The sequence below is a fragment of the Gallus gallus genome, chromosome 1, assembly GCF_016699485.2.
Source record: "Gallus gallus isolate bGalGal1 chromosome 1, bGalGal1.mat.broiler.GRCg7b, whole genome shotgun sequence".
NCBI lineage: Eukaryota > Metazoa > Chordata > Aves > Galliformes > Phasianidae > Gallus > Gallus gallus.
The window spans coordinates 64,463,484-64,481,633 of record NC_052532.1 but is presented as its reverse complement, the minus strand read 5'-3'; the positions used below and the strand labels follow the sequence as shown (position 1 = coordinate 64,481,633).

The 18,150-nt window shown below is 37.2% G+C and overlaps 1 protein-coding gene across 25 annotated transcripts in view; it reads right to left on the bottom strand.

Moving 5' to 3' along the window:
• Positions 1–18,150, bottom strand: part of PLEKHA5 (pleckstrin homology domain containing A5) — a 170,768-nt gene that overhangs the window by 98,316 nt on the left and 54,302 nt on the right. Inside the window, exon 1 of one of the 25 annotated variants that reach the window (XM_046905057.1) lies at positions 9,255–16,937. The exons of the other annotated variants lie outside the window; for them this stretch is intronic. The gene's annotated coding sequence lies outside the window, so the exon portion shown is untranslated. Of the gene's footprint in view, positions 1–9,254; positions 16,938–18,150 lie in introns of those variants that run through there. 25 annotated transcript variants of the gene reach the window in all.

Here is an 18,150-nt window from a genome sequence, read left to right as displayed (position 1 = left end):
AGGACCAGGATGAGAGCCAATTGTTAAAGCAACAGTGATGTGATAATAATTAAAAAAATAATAATCAAGCAATGTAGTCACTTACGTTAGGCACAGCTAAAACAGAAAGTTCCAGGGAAGCTCAGGATTCTGCTAAAGCTTATATCAGCCACAATCTACTCCTCATATCAGTGACATCCGGGCTAATTTCTTCCTTTTCTAAACCATGCTTCAACTTTGGAATGCAATCAAGAATTCTGATTATCTAGAACTTTTATTCACTGTAAAACAGATTCTTATGTGTAAAACATGAACGGTCCACAGATCAGCACTAAGGCCTCAATCTTACACCACTTGTGAGAATTTTCTGCTCTCTGCACTGTCAAACAAAACAAAACAAAACAAAACCAGGACTTCTTGAAGGTTCTTTGAACTCCAAAGTTCTGGTATTTACAAGAAAAAAAAAAAGATTTTGATCTACAAAAAATAAGACAGAGAAGTCTAAATAAACGCTCACCTCAAACTTGAATTAATGCCACAGAAAAAAAAGTTCTAGAAACTGATAAATACGATTTATAGGAACAACTGATAATGAGCAGATTTTAAACTGATCCAAATTAGACAAGCATTTTCTCAGGTCATGATAAGTGAAAGAGGCCACCTTTTAGAGAACTACCCTTATCATACAAGCCTTTGAAGCAATCTTCTGTTTAAGAAAAATCTCCCAAATGACTACACACAGAGAGCAGCTGCCACAGAGACACCACAAATGACAATTTTAAAAAGGCACTCTGAAATTTAGTCTGATTTTGTATGAATACCTTATATACAGTAAACATTTATGCCAGTAGCAGCTTTCTTTAACCCAGTTTGACCGCAAAATGACATCATTTCAAACAGTGGCATCTAATAGGCAGTTTAGCCTTGTCTAACAACTACCTCAAATTTTTACAAACACTTATGAGAAGTGACTTCTGATGACACAGCCTTTAAAATCTGAATTCAATATGACAAAGATAAAAGTCATTGAAAAGCATGATTGTTGTGAGGTGTGTACTATCATAGAATCACAGAATGGCCTGGATTGAAAAGGACCACAATGATCACGTAGTTTCAACCCCCCTGCTATGTGCAGGGTCACCAACCACCAGACCAGGCTGCCCAGAGCCACATCCAGCCTGGCCTTCAATGCCTCCAGGGATGGGGCATCCACAACCTCCTTGGGCAACCTGTTCCAGTGCGCAGTAATGCCAATGTCACCACAAAATTCAGCAACATAAGAGAGGAACACAACATCAGCCCTCAGTAACATTAACACTACCATTCCAAAGCTTCTGGCAGGCATATTTTAGTATTACCAAAAAGCTTGGTGAAAAGTGTCAAGTTCTGTTTGCTAACTGAGCAGTTCCTCTAAGTTGGCAGTTAATAATAAGCAACACTGTGGATGCTCTGCTTTGGCAGCCCTTTGGCAAAACAAAACAATGAACTGCTAAAGAGAAACTATGTAGAGTATGTTCTCTTAGTGAAATGAATGAAACCTGTACGGGGCAATCACATCAGTGTTGATGTGAGCATTGCCAGGAGCCGGACTGAAGGCAGAGAGGGAAGGTTTACACAAGGGTCAGCATCTTTTATCACACCAGTGATAGTGCTGGAAAGGAGCTGCAAGGTTACAAAGCTAAAGCCATTGTTTAAACTTGAAATAAAAGCAGCAGTGCTCACCAATTCATGCAAGCTGAAAACCACCATCCCATCCAGAAATGAAACTAGGTATATTTATCAGACCTCCTGAGAAGGAAAGGAGGTAACATCCAGTGGAGGGGAGTTAGATTTACTCATTATCCTGTTCCCCTCTCCCATAAAGGGAAGGTGAGAAAATGAGAGGATGAGCTGAAATGGACAGGAAAATTAAGTAGCGTAAAACCACTAAGTTAATGATTTGCAAGATCTGATAGGTGTCTGAATTTCATTACTATGTTTGCAGATAGACTGAAATAGTTTTCTCTGAAAAAGGGCTCAATCTTCTATACTGTAAGTTTCTTCTTAATGACACAGAGATATCAAAGCTTTGCAGAGTACTAACTGGAAGCATTTTAAACCTATGAAAAATATTCTTTTCCTAATATCTTTGAAGGAAAAGGCTCTACCATTTTCATTCAACCTTTTAAATAGATATTGGGTGAGAAAGTCAGTTTGGAAAGCCAATGTGCTTTCTAGACCAGAAAGGAGAGAATCTAAATGTTACAAAGGCTACATCAAGATGGTGGATAATGATAAGTACTGGCTATACTTTACATGTATAAACACAGATGCACACGCCTATATGCACACTGCAGTGACTCCCTCATTTATTAGCCTGTATTTCTTAATTTCTGCGTTGCTACTCTTTCATAATGTTCTCTAAATTTTTCCCAGCTTTACATAGGTGCAAAACTTTTCAGTAATTTTTATTTGCAAACGATGAAGGGGAGCGCAGACAGAATACCTCAACATCAACACAGCTGTCAGAAGATGACACACTGCTACTCTAATAGCTGTGTCACTGTCGGAGAAAAATGAAGAAACTGAATAGCTCTAGTGTTAACCAATTAAAATATGTAATATCTCAGTTGAATATAAATAGAGCCAACAACAAAAACCTTAACAATATTTACTTGATTTAAACACTAAGAAATGTTAATGAAATTAAAGATAACACCCAATGGACCAAGCTATCAATCTGAATATATGCTGCAAAAGAGAATCACCACAGAACAAAATGAGAAGGATACCTTCATGATCAGAATCCCATACTGACAAGAACCTTAAACATAATACCATGTTACTGTGAGCGTTGTGTTAAGATACCAGAACCAGCTGCAAGTGATCTGGCATTTCCAGATGGTATAACACAAAACCAGTAGCTAAAGTCTCACAAACAGTGCAGCCTGCAGTTTCCCTACAGCTATTTGGCTTTTCTTCCCATTGGGCCAGGTGCAGCTTTGCACTGACATGCCTTTCAGTACCTGTGATATTTCACTGACAGTAGCTCAGGGATCACAACATCAGGCTAATTACATCAGGGTTATATGCCCTCCAGCTTTGCTTTCTGTTTCGTAAGACTTTCTACGTGACCTTGGCTAAGTAAATCCTTGTTTCCATTTCCAATTTATAATACTATGACACAGAATACTCCCCAACATTAAAGCAATTAAATACAACAGAAAGTGCAAGATAATAGTGCTGTAATGGAACAACACTGAGGTATTCTCATAGTTAGAGGAGTTAAAAATCCAACTTGGCCGAAATCTATGAAGTCAATGAAGGTCTTAGTAATGGAAAACTCCATAGGGCTCAGGTAAGCCATCTGGTAGCTGGCTTTCCTTTTCCTTTTGATCGATGACCAGCTTACAGATGTTTCCATGAGATGCATTTTAGGACATAATTTTAAGGATCTAGCAAAATTCCACCACTCATGACTATTTTCTGCAATTCACACCGCCTCTTCTTTCCCTCTGGGCAAATCCCTCTTGAACACTGGCACTGCTGTCATCTGCTGAGCAGGAGCCAGACTTCACCAGAAAGATAACAACAGCTCTTTGAGGTACTTCCAAAAGCAGCCCTCACATACTTATTTTGAGAGTCTTCACCTGAAAGCTTCTAAAAGATACATGCCTTTTGTTTGCTTGCACAGAAAACAAATGTACTGGGCAGTGTAGGATAGAACAGCATTACAACAGAAAACGCCACTGTTTAAGTAGCGTCTTTTTCATCTTTCCTGCTACATGATAAACTTGCTGTTTTAGGCTAGATTTTCTAGCAGGAAAAAAAAAAGGTTCATAGTGTATCTCAAAAAAACTGAAAAACAAAATAAAATAATCTATTCTAGATTCCCAGTTAAGATACAAAGTCTTGTTTTAATCACAGAATCTTAGAATGGCCTGGGTTGAAAAGGACTACAATGATCATCGAGTTCCAACCCCCCTGCTACGTGCAGGGTCACCAACCACCAGACCAGGCTGCCCAGAGCCACATCCAGCCTGGCCTTGAATGCCTCCAGGGATGGGGCATCCACAGCCTCCTTGGGCAACCTGTTCCAGTGCGTCACCACCCTCTGGGTGAAAAACTTCCTCCTAATATCTAACCTAATTTTAATGACAATTCTGAAAACTTTTTCACATTCTTTTGGTCTAGAAGCACTTTTTTCCTCTCAAAATCCTTCATCATGATACACTGAATACATCTTCATGTAGCTGAGGTTGTCAGAAAGCCATGGCAGTATTTTAAGGAGTGCAATACAGCCATTTTGTTTCTTTGTTAATTTAATCATGGGTCACATTAAATTTGGCCAAGAAAAGAGAGCTCTAAAGACTACAAAGCAAATATTGTTCTATTAAAAGTTAAGCTTGAGGGTCATTCCACAAGTTACTGGATTCGTCATCAAACACCGGGTTTTCTCTGATTAAAAACTCTCTAATAAAGTGCCCATATGTTAACTTCCATGCAAATGAGGGATCCTGAACCAGCATGGTTATGTTACAGTGCCTGTGTAATTCCCTGGAAAAAATATCTGCACACTACTATAAATAATGGCACAAGAGCAAAGGGAGCTTGGTGAATAATATTTAAATACTGAAATAACGACTACATTAGTAATTTCCATATAAATAGGAGAACATGGAAACCTCTCTTGATGAAGGTATGAATATACACACAAAACATAATTTATTTTCAAGCCTTGTCCAAATCATATGCCAAAATCAGCTCTCCACTCCTCCCTGATCCCAATGCTTTGGAAAAACACAAATTTGTGATGGGCTTAGAAATAAAGTGAATTGCTATATGGCATGTTTTCATGAAATTCAGATCAGTTTCATGAACAAAATGCAATTCTAGTTTTCTTGAAGCCACTGAGATGTTTAAACACTAAGTCATTCTCTCACTACCACAGTACAGAAATGTGCATTAGATTGAAAACTAAAAACATTTCAATTGTTGATGTTCTCTGGAGCATAAACTACTATTCCAAATCCTCTTAAAAATATCGATACATGTATATAAATAAAGTGAAAGATGTTTCAACTACTTCTATGGCACTTCTCTGAAAATACGTGGAAAAAATTAAAATTTAGATGCTATTTTGAGAAACAGCACCATGCTTCCCCCCCCCTTTCTCCCCTTCCTTTTCTCTTCCAGTTTGTTTTTTATTAACTGATGTATGAAGAGCTTCTGACCTACAAAAAGGAATTTTTTACTCTTGGTTCTCTTTCAGGTAATGTAAAGCTCTTGTATGTAATAATTTTCTAAACTTTTAGAGATGGAAATTCCCACCAAATACCTATTCATTACAGAATTGTGATGATCTAACACCTACATGGCTAAAAGCTGCCAAAATTCACAGGACTGTACCTAACACCCACTTTAAATTTCAATGCTTGGAAAACATAGAGACAATTCCCAGCTCATTCAGCCAAGATTTAGCCAACTTCTTTCTTGTATTCTCTTGACACAAGCCAGCTGAAGATTTAAAAAATGAAAAAAAAAATAACAAAAAATGAATAAGCAACTTGCAGGCGATCTGAAACTTTTTAGATTAGCATGTGGTTTCTGAACTTGTTCTATGTACATATAGAAAGATCTAAGAATGCCTTTGTTATTTTTCTATTAGAATCTCAGACTCAATGCAGATATTATAGCCAATTAATTTAAATGAATACTGGTGTGCAGTTTCTTTTCTCATTTTGAAATGGAAATTTAGATCATGATTGTGAAACATAGCTCCATTCCTTCCTATACCCTATTAAAAAAAAAAAAGTATCTAAAAAAAAAGTCATTTTCCACTTCACATTATCAGCCCGTAGAATACTGTCTAAAATGGGTCAAGACTTGCTGCAGAATGCTGACGAGGATTTTAGACACAACCTTCAGTCTAAAATTGTCACAGCTCTCCATCTGGCACATGAACAAGTGTCAGCAGTAGTAAAATCTTTCATTTAGAAGACAATCTGATAGCCTTCACTACCCAGATTTTAATCATTCAATAAATAGCTGGCAGGCGGACTGACTGCGATACAAACAAGAGGTTCCCCCTCGCTCACCTCATGTCCCTAACTTCCATATCCTTTGCTCGTGTATTTTTCTTAGTTGCAGGCCAACATTTATGCTAAAAAAACCTGAAGTGATACAAAGTTTATTTCAATATTATTTCAGCAGTGGTACTGCCTCTGAAGGTCTGCAAGGTGGCTGAAGTCTCTACTACATTCTCAAGGCTATTCAGCTATCTTAATTAAAAAGTGCCAAATAGATCAGTACCTTTTGGACAACTGAATCTTTTTTTTTTTTTAATTCTCTTCAAAAACAAACAAACAAAAAACAAAAAACCAGAACAAGGTGATTTACATGTCTTACATTGCCAGTCACATGAATGGGCACCTTGAAGTGCTTCCAGAAAACCTATGGTTTCTGAAAATCTAAAGGGCACATCTACACAGTGGGGTCATAAGAACTTAAACTTTTACTCTGGAATTTTACTGGATGTTACAGTACAACGAACCACAGTGAAATACAATAAAATCCCACTGGTGACTGGTATGTGTAAAATGACTGACTGACAACGGAAACTGACAACTGTTTTTCATTTTGGTTTTCAATTCAGAATTTGGTTGCATTGTAAACAAACGTACAACCAGCAGTCCTTGTATGGATTCACTCTCAGCATATTTTTATATGTACATACACACACAATATATATTTACACACTCATATACACACATACAGAAATTAACAAAGCTAACACAGTAAAATTACAGTAAAGCAAAAGGAAGCATTCAGACGTCAGGTCTTCTGAGATCTCAAATTCACCTATTTTTGCACAATTGCCATCAGTTAAGATCACAACTATGGCTGTTTTCCTGCATGCTATCCATAACCAAGAGTGAGCTTGCATACTAAATAAAATGGGTACAGACAAGAGCAGCAATGCAGAGTAGACAGTATCTTTGTAAAAATCTCAGTTAACTCCTATAACTGTAATACAGGAATGCCATTTTTTTCTTATTAAATAGCCAGTGTCAGCCCTCACTGCAAAGGAAAGGAGAAACAGCATTCTGAGAAGTAAAATAGACAAGATAAAGTTTATAAGGACAACCTGGGATGTTTACCACTTCCAAGTTTCTGCCTTCCTTGAGACTAACATTGTTCCCTTACAAACTATAAGATACCACTTGATATAATTTAACATTAGTTGTTACTTCAAAGGGACAGCTCAGGAGAAACATACTAAGCCCAAACTCCTTTGGTGATCCAAAGGAGTGACCCAAAGCAGTTCTCCATGTTATCGGTGATAAATGAACACTGCTTTAACAGCCAAATACACCTTCCTTTGCATGCACTTACCTCTTGCGCCTGTTCTGCAGCCACTAGTACAGATCTTGAGCTTTCTCAACGCTTAATTTCCTTAAGCAAACCAAGGTCTCATGTTTTCTGGGTTGGCTTTCCATCTGGAAACTCAACTCTCCTATGGCAAATCTGTACAACTTCTTCACATTTTCCAGATCTCTAAGACTCACAGCTAGCAGCACCTGAAGGCACCAAGCACTAGGAAATTAGGTATTCTAGTTACAAAGTAACTAGAAGGGTAAAAATACAGTGTTGGAAATACATCAAGTGCTTTGAAAGTAAGTCAGCACAGGAATATAATTTTGCACAACACAGGCTCACAGGTAGCCCTTAGTGCCTCTCTCTCATCTGTCAGACAACTGTTCTCTGGCATCCTGTTTCAGCAGCCAATGTGCAGGTTTGCTGATGTGTTCTGACAACCCTCTGCCAGAGCAAGGCCTCAATTAAATGCGTTGTCCTCAGGCTTCAACTGAAACCGTGACTCATCTACCCGTTTTGACCGTTTCCCTAAGAGCTCTGTACCAGAGGGTCATGCAAACTGGCCTCCAAAACTCCAGACCCACGCACACCAACATGTTTGTCTCCCTCCCATCTGGGAGCCCAAGGCCTCAACGCAGCCTGTGGGCTGTGATCACCCTGAGGTGAGCCCGGGTAGCTCCAACCACAGTGGGGGAAATGTTTAGCAGTGAGCTCTTCTGCAACCTCAGGGAATCCAAGTGTGGGCAGTTTTAGCCACCATCCTTCAACTCTTCTATCCAATGCATTATTTTAAGGATATATGCACCACTATAAAGCATAACTCCCCCAACCCAAACGTGATCTAAAAAAAATAATTAAGACCTCTAATCTCAATCCAGTAATGAGCTGTATTTTTAGGCAATTACTCCAGTATGTCACAACTGAAACCTCAGAACACACACGAAGTTTAATTAAAAGGCTGATCTTAAATCATTTTTATTCACTGGGGGGGAAATGCAATTAGGGACTGGCTGGTACTGGGGCAGGCTATTATTGCTGTCACTGCTTTTTACAATCCAAGTTTACACATTTTAAAAATACATTATCAACTGGCTTTTTTTGCTACAAGTTAGAAGCCTTTCATTGAGGAATTTAAAAGTCATACTGTAGATGCTCTTGGAGCAAAGTATTCAAATAAGTTGCAAGAACTAAGCTCTGACACTGCTTCAAATTATAAATCCTACCTTCTCATAGTTCACTGAAACCGAATTCAATGTTGAGCTGTATCAAACATACACATTAGCTATGATCAAGGTTAAAAATTTGTTCAGAAATTGCTGTGGCAGCCCACCAAAGTGCAAAATCTCAGTCATAACACAGAGCTGAGCGATTTTTTATTTCTTAACTGATTAAAAAGAAGAAATACACGCACATCTATTAGCAAAATTAACAGATGACAATAGCTGACTTAAACTGGTTAGCAATTTGTGTTAAAATGAAATACCATAACTGTCTTTCAATACTATCTTACGTTAATGCAATTCTTTTACAAGAGTACTCAAACTCCCTTTAAATGTCAGATAGACAAAATAACCTAGATTTAAACCAATTTACTAAGGACATAAGGAGCATGAAAAATGTGACAGTTCTTTAACAAGAACTGCTGTTACATTTGGAACAGTTGGCTAATTTGAAGTCAGAAGAAAAGACACATGCCCATTTGTTGGACTTCTGAGCTAAGCAGCCTAGCATTCCTGTTAAAAAAGCAATTCTTTTTCACTAAAGAAATTAATACATACATGCCAGAATTATTTTACTGAAGAGAGTAGCAGAGACATTTCAGATAGATGCCATTATCAGAGAATAGAGACAAGTATGAAGCTGAGCTTTATCCGAGGTACCTAAAGGCATTAGAAAGGAAGAGATTAATATCAACTCACCGACACCACTGACGTTCTAACAGCGAGGCTGGGCTCACATCTCAAATTTCCAGCTCCCAGAGAAATCATATGCGCACCGATAGAAGGATGACAAAAGGGCATGCTGTGCTCTCCTCTACTTCAATTGAATGACAGCTCTACTAACAGGGAACAGAGACACTCGCTGCAATATCTGAAAGAGTGGGTACTTGATATGAGCATGCTCGGTGTCTCATTTAAAATGGCCTGATGCTTCAGCTCAGCATGAGATGGCCTACTTCCAAATAATTGTAGAACATCAAGTCAAACCTCAAATCATTAATTGGAATACGTAAAACTCAGCCAACAAGTAGTATGAATCTTGACCTATTCTCTACCTGCCTTCTTTTTTTTTTCTTTTTTTTTTTTTAATCTAAGTTGATGAACAGATAATTATTTGCATTATTTCCCTTCAAAACATATTAAGGCTTAAATACTATCATCATGTACTTCAGTGTAATTACATGATGCCACTGTAATAAACCGAAACCCTTTTCTGGATAGCATATGATGTGAACACTAAGCAGCAGAACTCATAAATCAGACAGAAACAACAGATCTGCTAAATATACCCCAATTGATTTAAGATTTATCCCATCCAGGGATTTCTGGGCAGCATTTTTGGGGAGTGGGAGAGGTAAGAAGGGAGACACTCGACAACTGTCTAACAAAAGGTTTATGTTTAGAAGCAGGTTATCTCCACTTTAAATCTCTTTACGAACAGAGAAACTATCTAGTTTCCTAATGTAACTGTTCATGTTGATATCAAAGGCCAGGCTTATTCACAAGTAAAAAGTCCACGCCAAGGAAAACACATTTAAAACCTTCCCGTCAGTGATTAACATCTTTTAATTCACTTACACTCAAATACAGGCAGTACAGAGATCTTTTGCGCTTTGCTTTTTCTCCTGCTATCTCACAGGCCTCCGTGTTTATTGTATATTCATTTTTTCAAATGAATGCACTACATCTTTTCCTCTTCTGTGCAATGAGAAAAGCTATGCCCCAGGCACTAGGTACTTTTTATTTTTTCCTCCTCAAATGCTTTCCTGTTTACCACTGAAGCTCAGAGCAAAGCCAAGAAAGCTACTTTGTAAATGCTATATTGGAAAAGCTGCTTTATAAGCACAATACAGCCCACTTCCTGGTCTCTATCACGGTTGGGCATAGAAACATTTAGCCAAATTTAGAATAAAGGCCACTCTTGCAGGGCAGGTATCAAAGTGCTCTTTGAGTGGAGCAGACAAAGGTTAATAGAACAGCAGGCAGAAAAGCTAGACATTGTTCTTAATCTTCACTAATGTTCAGAACTAATGTTAAAACGAGGCTTTCATATCAGTACAAAAAAGTGGTTGCAATTAGTACAAGAATCTGTAGCTTCGCTCATGGTGTTCTGAGGTGTAAGGCTCACACGCTGCATTCTTACACTTTGAAAACCCCCTTGGCATGAAAACCAAACATTTATTATAGAAATTAACTTAAAATTCACCCATGCCGTTTGACTATGAACTTGCACAAAATGAATAGGAGTACTTTCACTTCCACAATTCCTTTCAAGCATCAACCCAGATCTCAGGATGCACAATGGAGTTAAGCCATCGTTAAGCCTGATTTGCATGAACACACAAACATCCAATTTTGCATTCCAGAGATACTACTACATCACTATTAAAAAAACCAAAACAATCACAATCATATTACACTAACTGCAATAATTGGATTTTTATCTCCTAATACCTTGCTATTTCATTTTCTTATGCCAATACATACAAACCTCAAGCCTTGGTTCAAGGGCTGTCCAAGATGCAAAATTCAGATGCATTCTACGGTCTACTGCTAGAGAGCATGCACCATGATAAGAATCTCCATATTTCCCTGCTAGCTAACTCTTTAAAGAAAAAGGAGTGCTAAATTATATTTCACATTTTTTAATCTAAGCTTATCTTCCCTTATTCCCTAACTTTCAATCATTTGTTCTGCTGCTGCTCTCTGAACTTCCTCAGAGATTCAGAGTAGGGCAATACAACACAAAACGAGATGTCACCAGCGTAAAAGCTGCCTTTAACGTGAAATGTTTTCATCCAGATAGGTTTGATTTCTCTTCTTTCCAAAAAATAAAAAGATTGCTATTGAAGAAAGATTAATACTACAAACTAATTAATAGATAGAGATTTGTAACTGCCACATTTGGCTAATGAAGGGGAAAAAACAGCAGCTAATAAAATTCACTACAACTGAAGCAAATGCTGTTTTCTTGTTCCAGGTATATTCCCCTTTGTTTCCCAAAATCCCATTACACTGAGCAACAATTATGAATATTTTCTCACTGTGGCCTTCCAATACCTGAAGGGAGTGTATAAACAGAAGGGGGTATGACTGTTTACAAGGGTGGATAGTGATAGGACAAGGGGGAATAATTTTAAACTGGGACAGGGGTGGTTTAGGTTAGATATTAGGAGGAAGTTTTTCACCCAGAGGGTGGTGACGCACTGGAACAGGTTGCCCAAGGAGGCTGTGGATGCCCCATCCCTGGAGGCATTCAAGGCCAGGCTGGATGTGGCTCTGGACAGCCTGGTCCAGTGGTTGGTGACCCTGCACATAGCAGGGGGGTTGAAACTACATGAACATTGTGGTCCTTTTCAACCCCAGCCATTCTAATTTAAAAGGTCTGCTCTGAAACTAAATTTATGCAGATGTAATCTCCCATAAAAGACTTTTTTTTTTTTTTTAATGAAAAAAAAACCCAACAATCTACATTTGTTGGGACATCTGCTCAGCTTCTCAGAGGAGTTCAGGAAACCTTCAGAACACTTTTGCTGTTTTTCTTCTTTTTTCCCCCATGCATCTGTATTTTATTCTCTTTATGACCCATCAAATGTAGCGACAATGATGAAATTCTAATAGCTACAAATAGCACATAAGAGCACAACACTTTTGGTTCCATAGTTAATGCAAAATGCTACTTGCAGATGAGAACGTCTCACTGAATTTAGAAGTGTTTCTTCCCTTTAACAAACATTACAGTTTTGAGATTTGCACATTTGATAAGAAAGTTTTACCGTAAATGATTACAAATTTGCCAATTTAATAAACATTTCTTGCAAGAAAAAAAGGACACAATACATAAATAGGGAAATATATCCTACAAATAGCATTTTCAGAAAATAAATGTTCTTCTCATTTGTATTTTGGCTTTCTCCTGACAAAGCTGGTATTAGATTAAAATCAGAACTGGAAGCTGAAGTAATTTTCTAAAGTTTCTGTATATATCCAACAGAAAGCCTTGTTATCACACAGATGTAAGGCCAGATTTCTCCATGCTGCTATAAAGACTGAATCCAATCACTCCCTGAAGAGTACAAGTTTCATTGCACCGAGCTCAGCACACAATTAAAAGACATGATAAAAAACACTTAATGACTGAAGTTTTTCCTTCCCCCTTTTTTACTATATTTATCAAGAAATCAGGTGATGAATACTTAAAACACCTTTGCTCTTTTCTAAAAGCTTCTTAGCATCACACTCAAACACCTTTGATCATCTGGTCTGATGGCAGAGCAGCTCATTTTAATAAGATTGGTGATCCGCATTATGTGTGGGTCTGTTTTAATACTCAATATCAAACTCACCACTATTGCAGAATGAAATACGATTCACTTTTGAGCTTATAACCAGGTTATATATGGATTTTATTAAAGCTTTGACTTACGCAAGTGATATTTTTAACTAAAAATAAGTTATTCACTAAATTATATACAGCTGAGTTTCACAAGAGTTTTAAATATACTTCTGGCATCCCAAAAAGAATTCTACAATCATGTTTTTTATACGTCTCTTATATATGAGCTCTTTCAGCTCTCTTCTTGGTTTTGGCAAGATCACACAGGCAGCTTTCCTGACTCTGGTTTGCTATAACCAGTATCTCAAAAAGCCTCCTCAAATACTATCTCGCAGAAATTTCAAATGTCCTCCTTTTCCAGATTGTTTAAAGCTAGAATCTCCAAAAATGTGCACCCATTTACAACCTTGCTTTCTACTATGCTTTGACACTGTAACTATCAGCTGACTCTTTTACAATGGGTCACCTACTCAAGAGGAAAGATTTTTCAAACAAAGCCAGAGCAGCAACTGGGTCTGGAGAAATACAGATGACATTTATCACGCAAAGATCAAAGATGAGACATTTTATTTACGTATTATTTACATTTTTATACCTACTCATGATTTTGCTTGTGCTACGTATTTCCAAGTGTGCCAATCCTGTAAGACTTCAGTCTTCCTACACTAACAGTACATTTCTCTTGGTCATTCTTTTGTGATTATTCTTTCACAGTTCATTTGAAAATACTGCCTCATCTCTCAACTATCTATTCATTCCCCCCTGCATCCCTCTATTATTAACAAAACTCCAAATGTCCCTCCTCAATACTGAATGCAAATTAAATAGCTGTTGAATATTAGTTAAGGACAGTAACTTTAAACAGTCAAGAACAAAAATAGTTCAGAAAAAGGAACGCACATCTGCTCCACTTTTATTAATGCTCAAATCACATGGCTAACTACACCAGGAGCTGGTAAATATAAAAATCTGGTCGAAGACATACAAACATAATAAAGGTAGCATTTACCTCTGTGTTGTTTGCTTTTCCTCTGTCATTATCAACATTTTCACAGCTTACCAGCGTGGTTAACTCCAGATATTCATTATCAGACATTCACAAGTTTAGCAGCTACAACAAACTTAAAATTAACTGATAGCCTTCAGCTGTCTTACAGAGCTTGCAAAACTTGCCAAGACAACATTAAAATATCTGACCCAAAAACCTTCTCCAGAGGATGTTCTTCTCGCCTCATCTTTTCATTTGAATGCTTCATAACTTGATAATTACCCAACATGGCATACATCCTATTCTTTGTTATGTTATTGCAGGACTCTCTGACATCTTTTTATGGATTTTCACTCTTTGTATGCCCAAAATTAGTTCAAACAGCTACAAGTTCACAGGTTACCACTCATATTGTCATTTCCTTTCTAAATATAGGTATACTAAATGTTACACATAAAATAGTTTCTGCTCTTGCCCCTGAACAAGTATGATGTAAAAAACCAAGGTTTATCCCTGCTGTTCACAGCTTATAAAAGCAGTGTGTTGGTCTTCAATATATTACCATACATGATTTATTTGGAACGTTATACCAGCCTCTGAACATATAAAACTACCACTGCTGCTCTGATAGGGCTGTTTTCCAAATGTGTAAGTATTTATATTACCAGTTCTCTGAGACCAGCCCTGAACCAACCACATTTCCAGAATACCTGCTACATACTGGCCTACATTTCTCAGACTTTCTAGCCACGGACAACCCACTACCCATCCCCGGTTTTGACAGGATCCCCCCCTCACTCATTATCCTCTTAATAGATTTGTTTTTCCTTTTAAATTAGCCATTAGCTTTAGAAAAACACTCCAGAGGGGAGAAAGAACAACAGCCTGACAAAGGATCTCCACTTGGTAAGATAAATTCTTATCTGCTTCTAAAATTCAACTCATTTGAGCCATTCCTTTTCATTTTAAGCCATTAAAAATGAAGCAAGTGATTTCACATATGAATATCTTTGTTTTAGACAGAATCTCAGGAATCTGATTTGAATAGTTATTCTTGAGATCCAAAGCAATTAGGTTTTCTCCATGTTTCCTACATGGCAAAAAAAAAGTACAACATCAGTGTTTTTTGAGAGCAACTTTAGTGCAGCTCTTGTCTGTTCCAGTTCTACTTACCATGAACAAAAGCAAAACAAAACAAAACAAAAACAAACAAAAAAACATTTTCCAGTTTTGTATGCAACACAACACAAGCAAAAACAATCAAATGCAAGAAACATTAAAGATCAGAAGCACTTTCGTGCTGCAAGTTATTTCCCTGTTCTTTTTTTAATAACCACCACATGGCACAAATCCCTTTTATTAACTAAAAGCGCTCCAGTCAAAACGGCTGAGATCCCATTTGGAAAGTATCCAAATTCTCCTCTAAGTTAATAGCTCTAACTAAAGCTTCTTCGAAAGGCTCTTAAACTTCCTCAGAATACCAGCTACACAGGCAAACATTGAGCTTGTTCTTTATATTACTGGATGTAATTCTAAAGTAGAAGTGCTCATTTGTAGACTTATAAGTTAGTATTCATATTTAAAAAAATCAACTACTCAAAGAACATGCTTCTCTCACAATTCACTGTGTACGTGGTACAGAACTACTGACGTAAACTGACAAAATAACTGCAGCGAGAGAGAGGAAGACAAACTGGTCTGCATTACAGTAAGTATAACATTGCAAAGAGAATTAAAAAAAAATAAACAACAAAAATAAACATAGGAATTACCAAATGGTGAAGTTTATTGGAAGAAAGAAAAATTCTTAAAGTGCTCAAATGGGAAAAAGTACTTATTGGTTCAACGAAAAGTCAAACAGGCAAGTGAAAAAATAAATACGCTGCAGGCTCTGAAGAGCCATTTGTAAATGTGTAGAGGATGAAAAGAGAAGAGGCAGACCCTATATCTCAAGCCTAACATAGCTTCTCTTTCAACTAGAGACATTAAGAAGCCTTCAACCAAAACAGAAATTAAAAAAATAAATACTAAAATTAAGAGGGCTGACAGAAGATACAGTCACTGTAGAAGCTCAGCTGAGTTTCTGCATTTGTTTTCACAGCTGGAAAAATCTTTAAAAGGGACCCTTTTAACAGCTAGTTGATTCAAAGCAGATGGTCTACTGAATTCAAGCTGAAAAGGGTTAAGCTATAAGGAGGGGCTTAACTCCTGTCCAAGGTATTCAAATTTCCTCAGATCCACAGAAATGAGAAGTGCCTTAAGTTTTACAGAGCTACTAGATAGGTCCACCTAGAGGATGTAAGTAGTAAAACAAAGTGGTATTTACTAATAGTAATGTAAAATTATGTAAATGAAAAAATCCCCTATGTTTTACATTTTTATTAATGGGCTCTCAGACGATTATTCCTACTGGGGAATAAAACCTTGATAGCATAACAAATACTTATTCGTATATCGATCGTCTCTCATAGTTCACAGATGTCAGCACACAAAACGTGCTCACAGAGGCCACCCCTGCAGCACCCCCACTGCCTGAAGCTTGCAACATGAGTGCAATTCCTAATGGGATATATGATAAAGATCTTTGTGTCACTCTGGGCTTTAAAACATGATTTAAAACAACAACAAAAAAAGGTAGTAGAGCTTAATACATGTAGCCGCAGCATGGAACTGTGTTAAGTCTCCAGAACAACTTGTGTAAAGTTTCTGTATGTTCAGGAATAGATACCGAATCCCATTGTGTGCAGCTAAATACAAGATGGTACCACCACCTCCATAGGTCACTGAACCACACACCGTTGTTGGCTTGGAATTTGAAAAACAGAAATAATTATTTTCTGCTATCTCAGTTTCTGGCAATTGCTGTGAAAACTGCAAATAATACTTTGATAGAAGCCTCAAAGACAGGACGTATCCAGCTGCTGGAAGTCATGTCTCTTTCCTCACCTTTTGTAAAGCTCGGTAGGACTGGAATTAGTATCAGTTTATTAAAAAAGTAGAGATCCTTCAAACTTACAAATTTCTCTAAACAGTTTTTACTATTCCCCTGGTTTCCCCCAGACTCTTTCCAATAAGAAAGGCAATGATGCACCAAGCTAGTGGTAGGGAGTTGATTTTCACTTCCAATTCCACTAGCTTGCCAAATAAGAGTATCTTCCTCCAGCAGGTGAGAACTTACAGCCCACACTCTTTTCCTGAAAATTGATAGAAAGGTAGCAGTTTCAGTTGTGGAAAGGAAAGGCCAGTAATTCTCAAGCCACAGATACTGAAAGATTACTAACCCAGTTAATATGAATAGAGTAATCAAACCTCACAATGATCTGCAGCTAACTCATAGTTAAACTTTACTAATCAACTAATCAATATGTAAAGATAATTTTCAATCTTATATTTGATAGAACAATCCTTGTTATTGGGTTCCCAGAGATAGATGCCTAAAACAGCATAACTGTATAATAGACTTGAACAAAAAATTCACGAGCTAGCATCACTGTTCAACTTTATTCTCAGTCAAATGTCTAGATCCAGCATAGTGCTGGATTAGCTGCTAATACCACGGGTTTCCTTCAGTACAAGCTGTTGCCAATTCAGCTGAGCCACCCTTAACAAGAACTTCCACTGTCAGCCACTTCAATCTGCTGAACGTAAATCTCTTCAGAGTGACAGAATAAAACCAGCACAGATGAAAATCTTCATATTATGGCTTTTCTTTTTGTTGAAGTCAATTTAACTGATTGAATGAATTTTATATTCCTCAATATGAAAAAGCCTATATGCTTCAATAAAAACTAGAGGGAGCAACACATTAAGTGCATTTTGTAATTGACTTTTGTTTTCAGGCCAACCACCCAGGGATAAAATCTTATTATTACTCCAGTGGTTTCACATCCTTCAAAAGGTATACAATTTATACTGTTGATACCATTCAAATCAGGAGATAAGCTTAAAAAAAAAAAAAAACAACAAACCAACAACCCCAGAACACAAGAACAAAATCCACATTAAATTGGACTTGCATAACTAGTAAACATCTCTAATTTTGAATCCTACAGTCAGTTTTAGTTAGGAGAGCAAGCTCCAAGGATATCTTGCAAGATATGGAAATAGCCATCTTTATTTTAAATAAAGATGCATACTCACACTGACACTGAATGGATGTATAAATTATAATATCTTTAAGAATAAAGAGATAGATAAGTAAAGATTTATTCTCATCCAAAGCCATTCATCACAAGGAATTAAGTACCTCATGGAAAATAAGTGTGGTATTA